At 31.6% G+C, this 24202-nt stretch overlaps 1 protein-coding gene and 1 non-coding gene across 2 annotated transcripts in view; both read left to right on the forward strand.

Moving 5' to 3' along the window:
* Nucleotides 1–24202, forward strand: part of SP2353 (EGF like, fibronectin type III and laminin G domains protein pikachurin) — a gene marked incomplete at its 5' end in the record, with an annotated part of 163746 nt that overhangs the window by 45336 nt on the left and 94208 nt on the right. The gene's annotated exons all lie outside the window — the stretch shown is intronic.
* TRNAG-GCC (transfer RNA glycine (anticodon GCC)) lies at nt 5763–5835 on the forward strand. Its single transcript has one exon. It is a non-coding gene; the product is annotated as a tRNA-Gly (tRNA).

Consider the following 24202-nt stretch of genomic DNA (forward strand, 5'->3'; position numbering starts at 1 on the left):
AAACTCGATTTAAATCTGGGATAGCGACCATACAAACTTATACCTGCACATAATGTGGTTGAACGCTGGAATAAGCACGCGATCTGTCAAAAGTCATATTTTTCGGTATTCAAAATGGATACTTTATCAGATTGTTTTCAAAAAGTATTTTTAAAAAGAGCCGACCCTTTTAAGAATTATTTAGAGAGATAATTTAAATGAAATATCGTTTATCTAAAGAAAATTAGAGGCATGTTATATCATTGGTGAGATTTGATTTAGAAGGAGGAAAATACCAGTAGAACTCCGAGTCCTAGCTGCTATTCGGTACTGGGGTTGTAATTTATTTGTTTATTTTTATTTGAGAAAAAAACACAGTTTTTACATATATTGTATACAGAAAATAAGAATACATATAAACGAAAATGGTGAAAACAGTAAAAAAAAAATCCACAGTCGTGTAAGCTATTGATTAAGTGCATTATCGGTATCAAAATAAAAGAAATTTACAATTGTTAGGCACTTAGAAGTTGCAAATAAAATAAAAATACATATACTTATATCCAGTACGAAAAATAAAGTAAATAGAAATAAGATAAATTTAAATTTAAAGAGTAAGAAAAGAAAAAAGTTATATAAACATAATGTAAAGGGTACAAAAATATAATAATGAACATACGAGTACATACCTTAAATACAAAACCGGTATTTCTTATGTATCTACTCTCACTGCCTCCACCTTCCATGGAATCATTTCTCTACAATACCGCAGAGTGTGTGCGGACCAACTACTGCTTTACTAAATTATGACAGGAATGGTTGACTGTACAGAGCTGCTTGGTTTAATAACAATACATGTGCCAGCCAGAATTTGTAGACGGTACCACCTGTTTCATGTACCAATAAGTAAAACATCGTATGTTAAAAATGCTTTTTTTCGTAGGACTTTTTCAATGTACAATACAAAATTTAAAAATATAGATTACACAAACATCGCTCTGTCAGATTTAAAATTTACACTAAAAATGTATTATGTAACTTAGTAGACATTATAATAATAAATATGTACATCTCCCCTCCCCTCCTTATCCTCTCTTCAAGCATGTTTGTCCTTATCCCGCCCAATTTACAGTAACTTAATGTTCTTAAAATAAATATTTAAAAAATCTTTGATTATCGAGTACACGAAAATAACATTTTTATATGTATAAATTGTATGTATTTATTAGATATGTAATATATTTTCTTTACTAACTTTGTATACTATGTGGAAATCTGTTATTAGTTCTGAGTTTATACACTATATCTGTTTGTTTACTAAAAATATGTATGTAGAACTGTTGATTTCCCAAATAAAAATAAAATAAAATTGAAATAAAATAAAATACATAATTACTGACATCGTAAATTAAACGGGTGTACTGTCTATAAGGAATCTTATATATTTCTCATAGGAGAGATGAAAAATGTCTGCGTGACCGGAGAGAACAGTATTATAATAATGACATGCTCTAGAAAAAAAGTCGTTTTTCCTTGAATTAGTTCTAGGTACGGGAAAATAATGTAGTATGGAGTATTTTTATGTTGGGTACAAGATATTCTAAAGAACTTGTAAGTAAAGGGCAGTCTACGACGTTGTTTACTAGTTTAAACAAGAATATTTGATCTGCAATCACTCTTCTATTCTCCAGAGTTTGAATTGAATTTGGTGTACAGCAAAATTTATATTTTATTAAATTAATGAATTTATTCTGTATCTTTTCTCGGTTGTTTATATATATTTTATATTGGGGATTCCATATAATTGAAGCATATTCTAATTGACTTCTCACATATGTGTTATATAGCAATATAAATGTTTTAATGTTTTTGAAGTCATTAGACATTCGCATTAAAAAACCTAGCATTTATTAATAATTCCATTAGTAATGAGGTATGTAACAAAATTAGTACTATTTCCGTCAATTTATTTGACAGTCTTGAAATCGTAATTGCTTAATGCGTATAGACATATTTCCTTTTTTTTAATCTTCCCTAGATTCAAAACGACTTACTGTGCCAATATTCACCGGTTTAGTCAACAAACCCTGTCAAGAGTTTTCAGGAAGGTAGCAAACTCATTTGCAAGTTAATCTCCGGAGTATATTATAATGCCAGTGTCTTTACCAGAGCAAGCTCGTGTTGTATCAGACTGCTTTAGCCATATAATTAAGAATAGTCTAGAAACCGCATACGCACATCAAACAGAAGGCGACTAAACTACTAGTAAATGAGAAGGTTTACGTTTTGACCCATTAGTTTATTTGTAGACGTCGCTCAGTACGCAACTCCTGATTCTAATTTAACCATGCCGTGTTGTGTCCTTTTAAAGTGTAGAAATACTGTTAGGACCTTAAAGACACAGGATGCAATCACATTTCATCTGTAATTTGCAAATAAATGTGTATATAACAAATGCATTACTTAAAATTTGAATTCTTTTTCCATCTGTCAGATTGTCGAAGAAACAAAATGCAAATTTCGTTAGTGTTGCCAGGGTAGTAAATTTTTTTACCCTACTTTGCTCATATAATAAGAGAAATAATGAAAATTAAACCTCGGATTAAACAACGCTGTGGTATAGACATTATCTTTAAAACATAAAATATTATTTAATATGAATTTGTTTTATATTTTAAGTTCAAAGTTCATTAATTCAATTACTCTTTTTAAATGACTCTTTACTTACCTACTCTGTTGTGTGAATCAATGTTTCCGAGTGCACAATAAAACTTTAGAAAAATTAACAAATGGTTTTTTTTAAACTTACATTTGTGTTATGGTTATATTCTTCGCGATCTGGCAATATTACGCTCTCCGATGTATTCAAATATGATTCTACGCTCTTTCTGGACTATTCTTAATTCTATGGTTTTAGCATAAAAAGATTCCTAGGGGTTTGAGGTGCAATAGAATGCACCCACATCCGTATAAGGAAAGTTGCTGGTTATATTGGCCCATCTTTGTATATTTAATGCCCCTGTACGTGTGATGTCACTGAACTCCTCCTAAACGGCTTAACCGATTTGCGTGCGGTTTTCAGAGAAATATAGATCTTTGCGCTGTGCCTATTCGTAGACATTAAAATCTTCAATCTAATTTGTAAAAAATAAGTAACGAGCATATATGTTTTATTCATTGATCTACCAGGGTAACATTCGAGGAGAATGCATTTACAAAAAAAAAAATGGAAAGATGTTGATTTTTGGTTCATAAAAAAAGATTGTTTTCGAATGTTTACAAACAGCATTTGTTTTTTGTGGATCTCAATCAAATTCTTTCCTTAAATTCCTTATAATGTCTACCCATTTTTTTTACTGGATTATTGGTAATACTAAAATAATATTAAATTCAATGCATTTTTAAAAATCGTATTCCTACGTAAGTACACCCCTCTGTTGATGAGAAAACCGGAGCTTGGCGTTTGCAAAAGGAATGCCATATTTGAAAAAATACTTATTTTACGTTTTATAATTCAACCATAAACAAGTACCTTGGTACCTACTTAAATTAAATATTTTAATATTAACAATTTTTGGTTTTGGTATTTAGTCACAAACAAGTACCTCGGTATTAAATTATAATCAATTTATTAATCAGTGGTGGTTGAAGAATATCATGGCGGGCTGGTAAGCAGAAAAGCAATAAAAATAACATTGTAGTCAATCGAAGATTATTACCGCGCAGAGGTTTCATTTAATCCTGATTAAAGAAACCTTCCAACAGTCTTGAATTAATTCATTCGTTTTACCGGAAAACAAATTTTCAAATGTGTGATTTTATGTAAAATACATATTATCAAAATCAAAAGTTATTTTAATAGTTCGTTTTATGATTAAACCGATGTTTTTTTTATTTTTGTCAATTTTTTTATTGAACTTGTATTTAAAAAAAATAATTAAGTACTTTATTTATAAACGGATTGAGAGAGTTTTCTCCGAACCATATACGAACGTTATTATGGCTTGTTTAAACATCTAGGATCCAAATTGCTCACTAGAAAAACTAAGACCATTATTTACAAAATTCTTCTCAGACCAGTCATTGCGTATGGTGCCGAATGTTAGGTTATGACCAAAAGAGATGATAATATGGTATTAGTATTTGAAAGAAAAATATTAAGAAAGATATTTGGCGCTGTCAACAAAAACGGAGTGTGGAGAAGACGGTTTAATCATGAATTAGAGGCACTGTACGGCGAACCCAACTTTGCACAATTCATCAAAATAAGAAGATTACAATGGTTGGGCTATGTGCACAGAATGAATGATAACCGTACCCAAAAAAAGATTCTTTATACCACTCCGGAAGGCAGACAAAGCAGAGGCAGACAAAAATTAAGATGGCTGGATTAGCTTGACGAACTGAAGAAGAGCCGCAGGGTGCAGGGATGAATAGATACACATTCTGGAGGAGGCCAGGGCCCACAACGGGCTGTAGCACCATTGATTATGATGATATACAAACATGTATTTGGATGGTCCTAGCTCTAGGGAAGAATCGTCACAGCTCCCGATTATATTTGGCTGTCGAAAATAATGTTTTAATGTTACTTTGTTTATGGAAAAATAAACCAAATAATTGTTACTTATTATAATCATCGCCCCCTTTTATTCTCTACCTTCCGTTACAAATACAAGAGTTACTAAATACTCCACCTTGATGCTGCAAAAAAATAAAAAAATAAATACAATCTTCGGTCAAAGAGGATTGACCTACTACTCGGTTAAAGTGTACAATCTACTTCCATTGTCCATAGGAACAATTAGTAAGTTCTCAAAATATAAAATTGCTATTAAGAAATGGATAGAGGAGGTTGGTTGCGCACGGATCGATGAGTGGATCAAGCCAAATATGTAAAATGTATGCACTGTTTATGATTTTTTAAAATTAGTCTATATAAATTGGTTATGTTTTTTATGAATATTTTTGTTTTTTATTGTTTATTATGTTAATTATAATTAGGTTAATTGGTTTAATAACATTTTTTTATTGTTATTATTTTGTTGATTTTGTTAAATAGCTAATCTTAGGCATGTTTCACATTTTGTAAAATGTTTCTCTCGGCACGGGACCCCAGTGAGAGAACATTATTCTGTATAAAAAAAGAATACAAACAATATAAAAGTATAAATGAATAAATATACACTCTAGAGACAAAATGATCCAATCTTTTTTGGTAGGAAAGCGTCAATTCGATGGAAATTATTTTATAAAAGTAGTGGAATCTGAAAACCTTTGCTCCTAGTAAGAAATTCTGCGTAAAATAATCGTTTGTGTCGTCACCCGTTTGTTAAATTACTTCCAAATACCAAGAGTATCATGAAACGCGTGAAATATTTGCAAACTCATAATTATTTTAGGGTTGTGTCAAATAAATATTCGATTTCTGAGTGTGTAGAAAAGTTTGTAGACACGATTGGATTCCACCCCTAAGAAAGTTATGTAAACTTCATCAGCCATGGAAAACATATTTTAAAATTGTGATGGAAGTCAAAAAATTGTATTTTTAATTTTTTAATTTTAGTCAACTTCCGGACAGTCTATTTTAAGCACAAAATATACAAAACATGAAAAGTAACACAACTACAAACAAAACAATTAAAAGTAAAAGCAAAGACAATTATGTAAATATTGTATTAATGACAGACATTATAGAAACCAGATTGATTGTAGTTGCAAGAAATTCATTAATTATTCAATCCTTTTTTAGGTATTGATTATAATAGTGATTTAAATTAAGCGGCCTTGTGGTGTAATGGTCAGCGCATTTGCCTGCCATGCAAGAGGTCTCGGGTTCGATTCCCGACATGGTTAAGTTTACACTAGAATATTTCATAGTCCCTAAACGTGTACCTGAAGCGTAAGACTGATCATCTTACCTTCATGTAACAAAAAATGATAAAGATACGCTGCGATTAGTGTTCCAATGTAGTGCACAATGACCGTTGGGTGCGAAAAGGGAATAATAATGATTTTAAGCGAAAAGTAATTTAGATACAAAAAATGGAAAGGGGTGGTTTTTTTGTGTTTAAAAAAGTTTGTTTTTGAATGTTTACAAACAACATTCGCTTTTTATGGATCCCAATCAGATTCTTTCCTTACATTCCTTATATTTTTTTCCCATTAATTTCTTTTTAAAATAAATACATTTTTGAAAATCGCATTCATGAATAAAGTGCTCCCCTGTGGTGACAAGAGCCGAGTTTGACACTTGCCAAAAGAATTCCATATTTGAAAACGAGTTAGTTTATGTTTTGGAATTCAACCATAAATACGTACCTAGGTACTTACTTATCAATGAAAAGTCTTTTTCCAAGGTAATAACAGGTAAGCCAACGTTTGAGCAGGACAACGTCTCTCGGGTCCGCTGGTTTCGTTTTGTAAATAGTGACACAGTAATAATACTTTAGGTTCTAATTTCGATTTGAATTATTGGTTTTAAAGGAGCAATATTTCACTGATTCTTGACTGGCAATTCAAGCGTAAAACAGATTACTCTACCTTCAATGTAAGTAAAACATAAGTTTCTCTTTTCATGCTTTTACCAGCTGAGACAGATGAAATGCATAGGCAAAAATTTGCCAGTTGATGCCGCCCGTCAATCAATAAATACGTTTGTAGAGTCAAGAGTCGAATATTGTAATGGTATCTACGCAGGTCTACCAATGCATAAAATGACTCGCCTACAATCTGTGTTGAATGCCGCAGCGAGACTTATTTTTATAATCTCTTAAAAAGATAGAAAAAGGATCTCTCTCTTAAAATTTCAGTCATATCACTCCACTACTTCGGAAATTACACTGGCTACGTTTTCTACAGAGGGTGGAATACAAACTCTGTTGGCTTATGTACAAGTCACTGCACAACTCTGCTCCAGAATATCTAACGGAAACTCTGCATTCCAGATGAACTAGCTGACAGACGTCTTACGCTTGGATCAGCTACATCTACGTCGAAAGGAAAACTTATTATACCTCTACGCAAACAGCGCACTAAATTCGGCGAACGCGCATTTGCGGTCGCAGGCCCTACGGCATGGAATGCTCTCCCAGCAGAGGTCCGAAACTGTGATTGTGAAGTTATGTTTTGGAAGAAACTTAAAACCCACTTATTCTCAAAATCATTTGAATAAATCCTTAGCACGCGGTGATATTTATTTCTTTATATAATCACTTTGTAAAGCGCCCTTGAGGTATTATATCACGAAAATGGCGCTTTATAAGTTATCCATATTTATTTATTTATTTGACACTTTATATACATATACAATAAATATACATATAAGGGCGGGCATATTGTCTTAAGGCAATTTCTTCCTACCTACCCAAACCGTTCAGTTTGAGAAAATTATAAATACATGGACATATTGAATCCTACAATTTTATACAAAAATTAATAAATGTGTATAAAAAAAAATAACACTTTACTATGAAGAGAGGAGAGGGGATGGGAAGGAAAGAAGAATGATAAAGGAACAATTTAAATGTTTAGATAGTGACATTTCAATCTTGACTTAAATGTAAATAAAGAAGGTAAATAATAATAGTTATTATTATTATACGCACACTCGGTTGGTTCAGATAGGGATATAATGGCGAAATATTATTCTAAACTTCCTACTCATTCCCAACTCGGCTTTAAGTCAACATCCCGGTATCATTTTAATTTAACCAAATCATTAATTATATCAAACGTTACGAATCTCACATCCCTGAGAGATGTGTCGCTGTACGCCGTGTGTCAACCCTCGTCATATATGTGTCGTGACAGGTTCACAATATAATCCGAACGGCTTTCGGATATGTCGCTTGACGTGCAACATGTGTCCGACACACGCGAAGCTCGACACCGAACACTCGACACCCGTCTCCGACTCGATATCTGAAAATCAATAAATAATTAATTATAAGGGGTTATTTGAATACTAAGCACTCTGTTAAGCTCAAAGGTATTCTAGAAAAGAAATCAGAACTTATTAATACCAGTATACCATAGGAGAACGGATACAAATAGCGAACGAAATCGCCAAAAGTAACGTCAATAAATCCAAACAGACAAATAACATGAAATAATACTTGAACAATTAAGGAAAAAAATGTATAAGGCCTATGTAAAAACTAAAATATTTTATATGCAACTACTATGGGGCACAGGAAATAAAAATGACATAAACAGACTACAAAGACAGCAAAATGAAATATTAAAGTTAACAGCAACTAAAGAATTTAAACGTGAAGCGTGTATTATGGTTATGTTTGAGAAGAAATTTTAATGTATTATTATTAAATAGTTCTAAAGTGATTCAAAGCCACAGTAATCCTCGAACAGGCAGAGTTTTGATTGTTTTGTACAGGAGAACATTATCACTTCTTTGTTCGTAAATCTCTGCTGGTACAATTCTCTTAACTATAGAGTACTGTAGAACCCTGGATCATTTAAATATTAGTTTTAGTCGAATGTCCCCACGACTTTGAACCATATCTTATATTGATTCTACTAAAGAAAAAAAAAATTAGAGTGATTTTAGGCAAAATAAAAGATAACTTATCAAAAGTGCTCACAATAGTCCGCAATCGATCACAAAGTTAAAATATATGACGATCCCATTTAAAATTATGATCTATAAAAATACCCAAATATTTGTACTCCTCCACAAATTCTATGAGTTCACAATTACATGTTTTAGAAATACCACCATGCATACCTTAGTCTGGCTTTTAAGAACCTCTATTTAGAGGGTGAGAATAATTAATTTAGGGTGACCCGTCTCTACAGATCTACATATGTCGCAGTGACGTCAGGAGCGTATTTTGTCCCGACCCTTATCATCGAGAATGAAAAATAACACAATAATTTACAATAGTATACAAATTGGTCAACCATTTTACAAAAAAGAAAAAATATATAATTTCGTGTTGCTTCTACGTTAAAAAAAGTTGGTCAACGTGTGATTCAATTGTAAAATTTATGCTGACTTTTAAGTTAGATGCAAAGCACTTCTGACAGAAGGCAGTTTTTGATTTTATGCAAACAGGAAGTGACTACAGACTTCACTCTCTTCCCTCCTAGACTTCCTCTCTACCGCATCCCCTTCGCTTGTGTTGGGACCTTATTACGGAACATGATTCAAGGGACAAACAAAAAACGCTTTCATATTTAAATCTGTTGCATTAGAGAGGGGAAACATTTTTGAGAAGTGAATATGGGAGTCTAGGCATTTACAGGGCTTAAAACCTGTCATTGGCTGAATGGTGAATGTTACACAGTGTGTAAAGTGGCCACTTAAACCAGCCGATGACAGGTGATAAGCCCTGTAAATGCTTAGACTCCTATATTCCCTTCTCAAAAATGTTTTCCCTTTTGAAAAAGAGTTTTATTTTTAGTAAAATATAGCATTTAAAAATTAATTAACAATATCAGTAAAACCCGCAAAATTATAATTAATATTTTTTTTTTGTTTATTTTTCCATACACATATTATTTACAAAGAAATATAATTAAAAAATACACTTTAAAAAAATACATCTCAGAAATAAGCTATAACATGAATTGGTAAAAATGCCCACAAAGACTTCAGCGTCTGAGGGTGGGCCATTATTTTTATTTTGTTTATTTTTGCACCACAACAGACCAGGAGGCTCAATTACAGTGGTGAATTACATTACAGAACCCCCAGGCTTGAGAAAAATCGCATTTAATTTTTGCGTTCTCACCGGGATCGAACCCGGAACCTTCCGTCTGTGAGTCGAGCGTCTTGACCACTACACCACGGAGGCCGCCTTTTAATAGCATATATATATGGTATGACATGAACATGAAAAAAATAAAAGAAAAACTGAATTAACATATGCTGATAATATATTACGAACACGTGATTTATTAGCAGAATGAATTTATTTTTAATTTTAATTATTTTTTTAAAGAATTTGTTTATCTGTTCCTTCCATGCTGATCCAATTCCTCAAACCTACTTTAAAATGTACCAGTGATTTAATGTTTTGTAGTTCTTTGGTTAAAAAATTGAAGGATCTTGGACCAAGATGTGAGAAGTGCCTCTGTGCGAACTTAGTTCTGCATCCTGGAACTGACAGTACACAATCGGATCTATTACTAATACGATTTAAATTATTACTAAACAATTCCCTATTCAAGTAATCATATTTTATGCACTGAAATATATATCATTTTCTAAAACTAAGGAGTCCACTCTCTACGTACTCGTATAATTGTCGTAATCTATGTATAAAAAATAAAGAGCATAAAAAAAAATGAAATACTGATGAAATTTGAAATATAACATTAAAATTAATAATTTAGAAATAATCGAAAGGTGAAACAAAATATAAAATAAAAAGAAGATTAAGAGAAATATTTTATTTTTATTTGTCATGTTATGTAAGAAAATAAAACCGTTAAAAAATATATAATGATGTACTAATATTATTATCTTCTTTCTGCACATACGTGGATGCCAAGGCTACTTTATCACAGAGAGCTTTTTGGGGTAGCTTTTCTTTTTCAGCAACGAGCATTTTTTTCTTTTACGGCATCGCCCAGAAGACTAAGTCTTTGAATGCGCTGTGCAGTATTTGGTGGGAATGCTTTCTAGTGATGTATACTGATGGAAGTCGCGGAGAATATAAATGACTTGAAACGGAATACATAAGTTCCGGGTACTAGGGGCCCCGTTTCCAAGCAAATTGCATTATGCATTTACCGTGAGTGGCTTAACTATGATAATGAAAACTGTGACGTAATAAAAACTAAACGCCAATTTTAGTGAATCCTATAAAGGTGTATAACGTAAGGATTTTGCTCCTTTCCAAACTGTAATGAGATTTTTAAATTAAACTTTATTACTAAAGAACTATATCAAACCTAATCGATTTAAAGCTGTAGACTGAGAAAAAAAGGTCATCATACAATTTCGCCATTTTAAAACGCTGTACATTCAAGGTCGTGCCATTTAAAAATTAAAGTTAATATATGTAAGGTTTTTCTCTTTTTTTGTATTAAAATTAAATATTCTCATTTTTACAATTTTAAATTCGCTAAAATTTATTCAAAATTCGTCTTCGTCGAACCTGATTTGGGAAGCTGAAAGGCAGCCAATAGAGTCCAAGAGCTCAATCACAGATATTTATCACGTCGATTAAATGTCCTTAAATAACAGATTTTTTGTCGATGCTGGGAGCTCCTATCCCAGTCGGAGGTGACAAAATGAATCGACATTATGTTCGATGTGTATTTAATACATGTTGAATAATACAGTACTTAATCGGTAATGGAGTCCAAGAGTTACGACGAGAACTTAAGTAATTGGAAGTTCTTAAATAATTTTAACAGAGAGGGAAAACTTTTTTCGGGAAGATGAAAGTCTAGCTATAAAGGGGCTTATTATTTGTCATAGAATGGTTTAAATGGTCAATTTACACACTTTGGGCATTTTTTATTTATTTTTTTATTTATTTAAATTTCATTGATAAACCCTAACGGGTTACATACATTTGACAAAATATTTTCACTTTTAAAATCCACATTCTACTGTTAATAATAATATTTTTAACATCTTTTGTAAAGGTTGTCTGAGTTTTTTATTTAGTTTTGTCTGGTAGTTTATTGTATAATTTCAGTCCATGGTTTATAAGTCTCGATTGTCCTTTTCTCGTTTGAAAAGATTGTGTATGATATTTTTCTGATATTCTCGTATTGTGTTCATGTTTACTACAGTTTTTTTCAAGTTTTAATTCTTCGTCTACAATTACATCAGTAGATAATTTATGAATAAATTTTAAAGATTCTACTTTAAAGAGTTCAGTTACATTTATTTGTTTAGTTTGTTCAAAAAGTTCTTTAGTTGCTGTTAGATAGGGAAGGTCATATACTAACTTTAATATTTTATTTTGCTGTCTTTGTAGTCTGTTTATGTCATTTTGATTTCTTGTTCCCCATACTTTAAATATTGCTGAAGAAACCTGCTATTATTTTTTATATTTATTTAGAATTATTATCATTATCATTCCCTTTCGGCACCTAAAGATGCACAGGGCACTGCATTGGTACACCAATCGCAGCTTATTTTGATCATTTTTTTGTTACGTGAAGGTAATATGATCAGTCGTACGCTTCAAGTGCCAGTCCAGCGACTACGAAATATTCTGGTGTAAAAACATTTTTTCAATAAATATTTTATGTCGAGCATGCCGGGAATCAGACCCTAGACCTTTTGCATGAAAAGCTGATGCGCTTACTACCATAGGCAGAATTATAGAATTTAAAAATCAGTGTTTTCAGGCGTTGCCTAGTAGGTAAAATATTTCAGCCAAATCTCACCCACATCAATAAAGGTTTCAGTCCTTTCACTCCACAAAAGTCAACAGATGGAAGAGTTGAAAAAAATAAAGAAACACAGTTTTTACATTTTACAGTGGCCACTTGAATCAGCCAATGACAGGTTTTAAGCCCTGGAAATGTCTATCCAGGTAGACGTCATTTTACGCCGGGATTCCGTGCCGAGAGACGCCGGCACAAAAAAAATCGGCGTAAAATGAACACAAATATAATGGAAGATATAAAATTAGGTTTCGTGTCGAAATTCTAAGAACAATCTAACATGTTTATTTAATGTAAATCCCATCTATATTTAAAATAAATTATAAATTTATTTTATAAAAACAGTTTAAAGTAGTTTACAAAATAAATAATAATCTCTTGATAAAAATAATTATTTTTTTAATAATAAATACTAGCTCACCAGTTCGTCAGTACTAAATTAAATTAGCACACTTTTTTTTTAAAAGCATCCAATTTCATTTGCTTTGATTGTTGTTTCCTTTCTTGCAGAATCATAGCATAAACTACAAATATTTTAATAATAATAAAATTAAAAATTCATTCATACCTTTATATTTTTCTCAAAAATAAAACAAAAAACCAATTCGGAAACAATTTCACACACACAATAGGCTGCTCGCGTACACGGTAATAGAATAGAACAACGTGTAAAAGGGTGTCTGCTATTAGAATTGTGGCGCCTACTGTCGTCTGGTGTCGGCTGAACCGGGGAATCCCACGCCGGTACCAACCGGCGTAATTGTAAATTGACATAAATCGAACCGGCGCAAAATGACGTTTGCCCGTATTTTAATGTCTAACGAATGGAATTTTAAATAAATAATTTATATAATATTCTCTTGTTATAATTGTTTTTCTTCTGTGTTACAATAAATACAGATCTTAATAACTACCTAGGGAGTGAAATTTAGCCTGTCTACAAACATTTAGACATACTCATTTCTAATCTTTACTTACTGAACCCTTTCAATAAGGATACTACTACTTTATAGTAGGTGTTCACAGTGTTCACTTTGCTTCTGAATGGAGAATTGAAGTCATTTTCCATTTCCTGGAATATAGCAAATTGACATCCGTACTTTACGTACGCCAATCTTTAGGGAAATATGCAATTATAAATTAATGAGGGCTTATTAAATGCAGTCGAGTAAAAAAATTTTTTTTTGTTATTATTAGTAGCATAAAAAATATTTTTTAATGCATCATTTTTAATTTCTGCAAAATCGGTTCTTTGCATTGACTACGCACGATTCAGTTAAATTTTGACCATTGTTCGCGACCGTTTAAATTTAAATAGGATGTCTTGACGTCATAATTGTCGAGGCCAAACATGTCACGGATCGTGGAGAAGTATTTTTTAACAAGTTTATTATAACAATTATGAATTAAAACATGTCTCCACAATATCCATATCGATTATCAAAATACTATTTATTTTTCTTAATTCATTTCACATATTTTTATCGGTATTCGGAGTGTGTGATATTTGTCTATTCTGATGTTATATTTAGAAACCATAAACTGAAGAAACTAAACTATCAGCCCTACGGGAAGTTGGATACAAATAATGTTTTGTTGCGTGCGGTAAAAATAAGAGCACTAAATTGTACTGAAAAGCTTCTTTAAAATGTACGAAAAGAAATAAAAAATATTTCAATAAAAACGCACTACTTTGAACGATGTCACCGGTTTATATTAAATTTTATTTCAATTTTTATTCAATTTTATTTATTCATATCTGTTTTTATTTTTTCTCATGTACTCGTATTTAAACTTATATAACTCACTCTCCAAGCACAAGAGTTAGTATCTTTTTTGGAGAGTTACAGTGATAACATTAACTAGATGTTTAAAAGTAGATAGGTATAGATTTTTTTTAAAACATGTACCTTTTATGAAATTTAATAATAAAAAAAAAAATTATAAACAAATATGTACATTACAAAATGAAATATCTTAATTCATATGTATGAATTAAGATATTTCATTTTGTATGTACATAAATAATTAAAATAATAAGGTAAAATTAGGTATATATAAAAATAACACATAAGTATACATATTATCCAGAGAATAATATGTTAAAAAACTAAGTGAATCTTTTAAGGAAAAACTCCCTCAGAGATGTAAAAAATGTCAATGTCCAAAGAAATATTGTTCAACATAGAGATAGCCCTTCCAACAGGCATAACCATTGGCAAGTTGGTATATGGTGTATATTGGAATGTGAAACAGTCTATGCTGACGCTGTCTAAGATCCTGAACATAAAAGCTAATGCTCCGCATAATTTCAGGGTTGTCAATAATACCGCGCAACAATCGAAAGAAGTGCGTAGTTAAATACACATTCCTTCTGGTCTTCAAACTGCTGTAACCGAGCATACCCTGGAGGAACTCAGTGGGATAAAGCCATGGATAATATCCGCACTCCCTCGTGTATAGAAACCAACCATTATGAAGCAACTAATGATGTGAGAGCTGCGAAGGATATCTGGTTTGCTTACCGTAAACGAACTAATCAGGAGAACTGACAGAGAAAAACCTTTGACGTTACACGCGGAGTTATTTCAGAAAAACAAAACCATAACGCTGATAATACAAAATATAAAAATAAAAATATTTTTTTTTGGCTTAGTTTAATAGTCTTAAAAACAATTAAAAAAACGAAGTAATTCCACATTATTCATTTTTTCCTATACCTTCTGCGCTGACTGACCTAAAGACGTAGTAGTTCAGGTGATATTGGACATTGGCTTCCGGATAAGGACCACTACATTAATGCATTTTGATGATAAACTTTCATTCTATAGCGCAGATTTCCACACAATCTAAATGAATCCTTTTAAACGCAAAGTTCATAATCCGCTTTGACTCGTTAGTAAAAATACCCGATTACTCGACGCTTTATTTATGGCCGGCGTAAATCGCACAGAAAAATGGCATGTAATTTATTTTGGAAAAAGCACGCTGAAATATGTAAAGTTCGGCGTTTGGATTTGCATTAATCCCGTTTCGTCCCCTTTTCGATGTCCGCTTGCCATTAAAAGTATTTTTGAATAGCATTGGTCTCCTGTTATGACATTGGAAAAACATTTTTACATAAGCATGTTTTACTTACGTAAGCCACATTTAACTCGTGTCTCAGTACTGCAAAACTGCGATATTTAGTCATAGTACCAAAATAAAAGTGCTAATATAAAATGCCAAGTAAATATTCCTAGCAATTTCACTAAGTACAAAAATACCGGTTTTGCTACTTGAAGCTATTAAAATATAATATAAATTTATAATACATACATTCAAAGGCTACGGGGATTTTTGGTAGTTTTTAAACTGGATAGACAGTTATCTATCTGATCGAGTTATTTGTGTTAAAGTTAAAGGTATCTTCTTTATTTATTGCTAAGAGTGGTGTTCCACAGGGATCTCAGTTGGGCCTTATTTTATTTCTTTTATTCATTAACGATATTGTTAATATATTTTACGATGTCACTCCTTTCGATTGTTCGATTGTTCAAAGAAATTTGGATAATCTTGAGGCCTGGTGCACCAGAAATGCTATATTTCTTAACGTGGATAAGTGTCATGTAATGCGATTTTCTTGAATTGAAATCTAATTATTTTTCAATATGGCATCAGTAATACAACATTAACTCTTGTAAAGAGAATAAATGATCTGGGTATCGTCTTCGATGATAAATTAACTATTGTTACCCATATGAACAAGATGGTTAATAGGGCCACAAAAACCCTAGGATTTGTTATAAGAACAACAAGAGACTTAAGTCTGTTGATGCATTAAAAATATTATACATGACCCAAGTAAGAAGTCAGTTAGAATATGGGTCCTCAGTTTGGTCTCCTTATTATGTTACCCATATAAACAGTGTGGAGAAGGTCGAGCACAAGTTTTTAAGATTTATGAATTTCAAATTAAACATTCCAATTGAAAAGCCAAACAATAAATGTTTAATGAAGCGTTTAAAATCAATATGTATTAGTGACATAATATAACCAATTAATTAATATTGATAGCACAAGCAATCTTACATTTAAACTCTTACAATCTTTATTCAGAAATTAGATTGAAGAAAAATTACAGATTGAAAATAAGAGGAAGAAATGAAATGGAAAATAAAAAGAAAAATTTTTTTTAGAGGAAAATCCCGCTTAGCATCTTTTTTAGAAGCTTGTCAGCAGCTGGGGAAAAAAGGATATTAATATATTTATATCCCACAAAACCTAGACAAATATTAAGAAAAAACCTTTCTTGGATTTTATCTTATAACATAAATAATAAGGGATTAATAAAATAAAAACAATAACAAGATTTAACCATCAATGTCATACATATGAAACAAGGGGTAAAAAAAGATAAGATTACCAATGAGGAGAAAAACAGAATCTCAAAACTCATTGTACAAGAGATTGAAGCTGTACAATGAGTTACCTGAAGAAATAAAAGATATAGAAAAAATTGAAATATTTAAAATTAATTTTAAAAAATATGTAACTGAGAAAATTTGATAAAAAAATTGTAATGTTTTTAAAGTTTATATTAGTTCTTAAGATGGTATGAACGAACTTAATAAAGCATTATTAAATACAAAGTAATAAAAATACGTTTATAGTTTTATTCCACTTTAATTTATAAATTTTTACCAGTGACCGGGTTCGTTTAAGAAATGTCAGTAGAAAAATTAAATATATTAGATTTATCTTTGCATCTGGCGGGAATCGAACTCGCTGATACTCCAGTTTCACAGTTGGTCTTCTAACCAACTACGCTTTGGTGCCTGTACTGTTATTAATATTTAATTAAGACAGCCAACATTTGATTAAATTCATAAGACCTTTTCCAGCTAAATTCATAGTTATATTTTAGTGGGTAAATATAGTTTTCCTGAAATAAAAATACAGTTATGTGCGAAAAATGGAATTACAAATATGTAGGAGAGTTTTCGAGTCGATGACTTATCTAAAGTAAAGTTCCTGAAAAAAGATATATTGAAATTAATCCACCTGGGGTTCTACTGGTAAGAACTTTTACGTACGTCTAAGATTTCGGGTTTGATTCCTGGTAAGGTCGTCATTAAAGATGTAGAGAGGAGATGTTCACTGTTTTATTTAATCCGCCAGCGCTTGGTTTCCTTTGGTTATCCCTGATTACTGGCCTACCCGGTTTTTATCAGGTCATGGTAAAAAAAGATGAAAAATATTTGTTGTTAATATTTTTGACTGTCAAAGAGCTCGCAACCGCCTAGGAATTGCTGGAGCAAGTTTTAACATGATGCGTGTTATCTGGGAATCTAGTCTATACTCGTTAGATCAGGTGATCAACTGTAGAATAAGAAAAACAGCTACCACATTTGGAAAGCTTCAAGACAGAGTTTGGAACAATTATAAACTTACCATATTTACCAAAGTACAAGTTTATCAAGCCTGTGTACTCAACGCGCTCCTATACAGTGGTGAAATCTAGCCTACTTACAGACACCAAGAAAAAAAAATCAACCCTTTTTATTTGCGATGTTTGCGGCGTATTCTTGGCGTGACGTGGCAGAATACAGTGACAAATGCAAAAATATTAACCCGTACTCAGATGTTTTCAGCGATGGTGATCTTAAAAAAAAGACGCCTGCGATAGCTCGGTCATGTGAGTCGAATGGAGGATTGCCGAATACCGGAAGTTGTTATGTATGGAGAGCTTTGTGATGCTAAACGATCCCACGGTGGTCAGCGATTGCGATTTAAAGATGTTTGTAAACGTGACATATAGTATTTTTGCATTGACGCTGATCATTGGGAAGATCTTGCCAGGGATAGAGGTGTGTGGAAAGGAGCCGGTAAAGGAGGGAAAAGCGGCACACGACGACATATGGCTGATAAGTCTGAGGTTTAAAAGACTGCGATGAAAGCAGCTACGTACTGGAGCCCTCCTACAACCTGACGTGTGAGAAATGTGGCCGACTGTGCTGGTCCCGTATAGAACTATGCGGTCACCAGAAAGGCTGTTTTTCCCAGTCTTCAAATTAAGTATACATCACCATCGTCTTTCGAAGACAGACAGTTCCATGTAGATAGTCTATACTCGGTTGAAACGGGATGCTGATTATTAAACTCTTGTATAATGCCAGTACTTCTAAATAGGTGTGAATCTTGGCCCCTTACCAAAAGCCTAGAACATCAAACTTCTGAGTTTTGAGAGTAAATGCTTGAGGAGAATGTTAAGAAGAAGGTGGTTCGGTTTTATAACTAACATTGAAGTCCAAAAACGGACGCAGCAGCCTCCTATAACGAGTGTTTCGAAAATGCGGCGGTGGGCCTGGCTTGGACATGTGCTGTGCATGCCTCGGGAGAACTTAAGCCCAAGTTGCCTCATTTTTAAACCTGCGTACTCTCGCCGTCCTAGAAAGCCGTCGATGACAATCTTTCGACTTTATTCGGTGGAACTAAAGGGCGCTGGATTGACGTGGGAGGAGGCGAAAGTACTGGCTAGCGATAGGGTGTCCTGGAGGTAACTGGTGATGTCCAGATGCTCCACTCAGAAGCGGATGTGGAAAAGAAGAGAAAATTGTCGATTCCTATTTGTTCTGCTGCGGATATTGTCGTCAAACTTCTGAAAACATCCCGTGGTCTTGTTTTTTTCCCTCTCTCTGTGATTACCAATCCTATCGGATACATAAATCTGGTGGCTTCTAAAAATGTTTCAACGCTTTTAAAAAGTTTTAAAATCATTCGGCGAATTAATAATAAAATTTGAAAACAATTTTATCCCTTTCTGTAAAAATTCACCTCCCTTTTTCCTTGAATCCACTAAAGCCCAAACGAATATAATGTGCTCCAAGTTTACCTTCTTGTAGCTTAAAAGTTCCAAAGTTATCAGATTATTTTGTACGGAAATATTATTTCAGATACTCTTAAAAAACACATCGGTGCATCTTTTTTTGTTAAAACTTAGATTCATAATTTTTTTGTACTTGTCTCTTTTTCTTTATAAAATAATTAAAAAATACACACTTATATGCAAAAAAACTGAGTTACAGTAATATTTTTGTACAATTAAAAATGTTCATGGTTTGGAAATTGTGGTCATTAAAACGAATTATGTAGAGATAACGAGATGCGACTCAAAAAGTTGAGTCGCATATTTTCTTGTATGTATTTAAGAAACTTGAATCAACCTGACTTGATAATTTAACTTCCAGCTATTATTAGCTTTCCGCAAAAGGAGCTTTTCTTTCTGAAAATAATTACTGAAATTAGGGAAAAATTTTACAAAGAACAATTTTCATAAGTTTTGATTGTATGAATTTCATAATATTAAGATATTTTTTTTTTGTAAATTGTTTATGTAGCCTGATTGAAGATCGTGGTAGTTCTGTGAACTAACAGATTAAAGGTTTAAATTTTAAACATCGTTCAACCGCAATTTGGCTCATTTTTTTTTATTTATCAAAAAAAAATTAAGGAAGTCTTAACAAATTAAGTGTTAAAGTATTAAAATATTTTCTTTTGTAAAAAGGCTATCAAACAAAGCCAAAATTTTAAAGACCAAATTTTTGTAGACAACGATTGGATTCAACTCCCTAAGGAGCTGTCAATGTACTACAATAAAGATAGATAAAATTTTATAGAAAGTAAAGTCTAGGCATCTACAGGGCTTATGACCTGTCATTGGCTGGTTTAAGTGGCCATTTTACACACTGTGTAACATTCACCATTCTGCCCACATTTGAACATCTATATTCCTTCAATTCTTTCATCTGCTGATGTTTGTGAAGTTAAAGACCTGACACCTTCATTTATGCGGGCGAGATTCATCCAATTAAATCATTTCATCTTCATGCCAGGCAAAGCCTGAAAATGTAATATTTTCAATTTCTATATTTCTTTATGAATCAGGTGGATTTATCAACAATATTTTTAGTGTGTCCAAATTTTCGTAGACAAGGACTGGATTGAACTCCCTGGAGAGCTGTTAATATCAATAAAGTACAACCTTGTTCTCTTTCCGCACCTAATGGTGCATAGGGCACTGCATTGGTTCACCAATTTGAGCGTATCTTTTTTTTAAATTAAATTAAGATATGATGATCAGTCTTATGCTTCAGATACCACTCCAGGTACTATGAAATATTCCAGTGTAAAACACCCTTTTAAATAAATATTTCATATCAACCATGTCGGGAATCGAACCTGAGACCTCTTGCATGGTAAGCAAACGCGCTGACCATTACACCACGAGTCCGAATTATTACAACAGAGATGATGAATATTTAAGATAAGGTAATATAGAAGTCTAGGAATTTACAGGACTTATGAACTGTCATTGACTGGTTTAAGAAGCCAATTTACACACTGTGTAACATTTGCCATTCTGCCCACATTTGAACATCTATATTTCTTCAATTCTTTCATCTGTTGATGTTTGTGAAGTTTAAGAGATGAAACGTTCGTTTTTGCGGGTGAGATTCATCCAATTGAATAATTTCACCTACATACCAAGTACCAAGCAACGCATGAAAATTATTTTCTTTGAATTTCTATACTTCTTCATGAACCAGGTAGATTTATAAACAACATTTTAAGTTTGTTTAAATTTTTGTAGACAAGGACTGGGTTGTTTGTGTGTTTTACTTTTCTTACTTCAATTTATTTGTTACATATTATTTCAATGTAAACATTTACATTTATTAAGTACAGATACATAGACAAAGCTTATTAGTGACACAACTAGGAACGAACCATGCCTGTGAATTATTTTTTCGTTTAAACTTTATTTTCTATACTAAAGGGTAATTATTTCCCATTAGCTTGTTAATTTCTTTATCCATGGGGATTTGTCTATTTCCCTTCCATGTAAAATTTATCAGATCTTTTTCATATGAAATTCAAGGGTTGGCTAGGGCTAAAGTTATTCCCTTATGTATTAAAACCATGTTTCACAACTTCTGAATATTTTTCCTGCTTTTCCCTACGATTTATGGGAATGAATTATGAACAGGAATTTTAATTTAAAAAATACATCATTGATTTATACTTAATACAGTTAAGGTTTCTTCCAATAATTATCTTTAGAAATTTGAAATAATTAATTTCATACCTATTTATAAATTATATCGGTTTTTTCAAATAGGCAAAAAAATAAAATAAAACTTCGCAGGTAGGTACACGATCAAATTATAAATTCGACAATATTTTTTATGGATTCCAATTTTGAAGGTAATTTTCTTTTTCTTCTTCTTCAGCCTTATTCTCTCCACTGCTGGATAAAGGTCTCTTCCAAACGTCTCCATTCCTTCCTATCACCCGCTTTCATCATCCATATTTTACCGGCAATAGAGGCAATGGGGAAAAAATAAACTTACTGTTCTGCAGAATAGAGGCTATGAGAGTAATTTTGAAAAAAAAAATACACCAGAATAAAGTTGATGCTGAAACAAGCAAAAATTATGACAGTACGTCAACTAAAGTGATGACTCAAAAGGTTTTTTCTAATCAATGTGAACATGTATATAAAACAAGAAATAAACATGAAGTAAGACTACCATTTCGTAAGAAAACAAGTACACGGAACTCATTGATGCACCGAGCTGTACAGTTATATCATAAGGAAATACCATTGGAAATAAGACAGCAAAAAATATTATTTCATTTAAATGTCAATTAAAAAAACATGTGTTTAGCAGATAAATTTTCGTGTTAGCTTTATAAAAGTTTTCTTTTTAAGTGTACGTATATCGTTTGAAAAATGTTAATAATTAGTATATGTTTTAATAATAATAATTAGAAATAAGTTAATATTAGGACATTCATTTATTATGTTTGTACTATTTAAAGACAAAATAAAATAAAAAATTAAATAATGTGGTTGACTCATCTTTTCTGTGGCCTTCCAACACTTTTTTTGTTTGCCCATGGTCTCCACTTTATTATTATGAAAAAAATAATATTATCATATTATTTTTTTGATTAATTAATTTATGTTTATCGTCATTCCTTCACCAAACGGAGGATATGGAGCTACATTAATACTTGTAGCGTTTAAACTATCATCTGTTATACGTATTTTTTTATTGTTGACATGTTTCACATGTTATACAGCATTTTATGTCTTATGCTTTTATTTTTCTGTGCTGTGTTTCTACACAAATACTATACAGTATTTTATAAAGTGGTATTAAAAGTTATCAAAAATTTAATTACTTATTTTTTGCATCACAACAAACCAGGGGGCCCAATTACAGTGGTGATACACAACACGGAATGCTCAGGCTTTAGAAAAATCACATAAAATGTTTGTGTTCTCACCGGGAATCGAACCCGGAAACTTCCGTGCGTGAGTGAAAGTGATATTAGAAAGGTGAAAAGGCATGCTGAAAATATTTAAAAAATAGGAATGAAAATAAAAAAAGAGGAAAAAATATTCTCCAATGCAATTAAAAAAATATATATTTTAAATAGATTTTAAAAACAACAGTTCAAAATCAATTATTAAATAAGTAAAAAAACAATAAATAAAAGTTAGCAAAAATAACAGTAAAAAATAACATTTTCCCAAAAATGATACTATTAAACTCCAATTATTTGAATAAATAAGTGACTGATAAATTTTCTTTTGAAATAGTTCAGATAATTGGATTACATCAAAAACTTACTTAAACATGTCCAGTAAAGTTAATTGCGCAATTAATTCAGTTGAAATTAAAACTTCCTTATTGTTTATGTCCTGATAACGATCTGGATATTTGGTGATTCCACTACTACTACCATCACGCCGATGTGTGGAATTCGGATAAACGGAGTTCGACCGTACTAAAAATAATTGAACACTAAAAAAACACTGTCAAAATAATTAAAATAATACTAATCTACCTAGATCTTTATTTTTCATTCCACCGGACACGATTTGATCTGTTGGAATCGATTTCCTACTTCTAAAATTGCAACAAAGAGGAAAAGCATTTTTAAGATTGTAGTATTTTTTATATTTTTTATTTTTGTTTTTTTTATTTTTCCTTTATTTAGGAAACATACAGTACAGTTACACGGTTTTATATTTTACACAGTTAGACTTAACTCTAATGGACCAGTGAAGTTTCTATATTATAAAGTAGTTATATGTAAGGTTATTAATGAAAGTACAATAAAGAGAACGAAAAAAATCATAAATGGAAGTTGTTAAAAAATTAAAATTAAAGTAAAAAAAGTTATTTTAAAGTTTTTAGTTTGTAGTTAGTATTTACAAATGGAAATAATATTAAAAATTAAGGAAATTCGTAAAAGTAATTAAAAGTTAAGAAATTAAATAAAGAGTAAAAAACATGCTCAGATGTAGAGATAAAATAAAATAGTAATGACATTTTTAAAAAGGAAAAACATGAATGTACACATACATAATTTAAGGGATTCAAAGAAACGTTGAAAAGAATCTTTATATGAAATATAAGACAGTAAATTTAAGTAAATTAAAAAAATATCTTCAAAGTTAATGACACATTATAGTAAGAGCAGCAATATATTGATTTTATATACTCGTACATATCCAATATAAGTAATTAAAAGTAGTTTAAAAGTATTAAAACATGTTAATGCAGCAAAGTAATATTAATGTTTTGGAATTTTAGGGCTGTCATTTACTAATATAAGTGACCACTTTATACATTGTGTAACAATAGTCACGATCCTGCCAGTGTGATTTTTTTTTTTTTTTTTTAATTTAGGTCTTATTAACTCCCTAGGGAGGAAATTCAGCCTGTCTACCAACATTTGAACTAACTCAAAACATAGTTGATTTTATACTTAATTATTATATTTATGAAAA

The sequence above is a fragment of the Micrasema longulum genome, unplaced genomic scaffold, assembly GCF_059751315.1.
Source record: "Micrasema longulum isolate JH-2025_06_02 unplaced genomic scaffold, ASM5975131v1 h1tg001653l, whole genome shotgun sequence".
Taxonomy (NCBI): Eukaryota; Metazoa; Arthropoda; class Insecta; order Trichoptera; family Brachycentridae; genus Micrasema; species Micrasema longulum.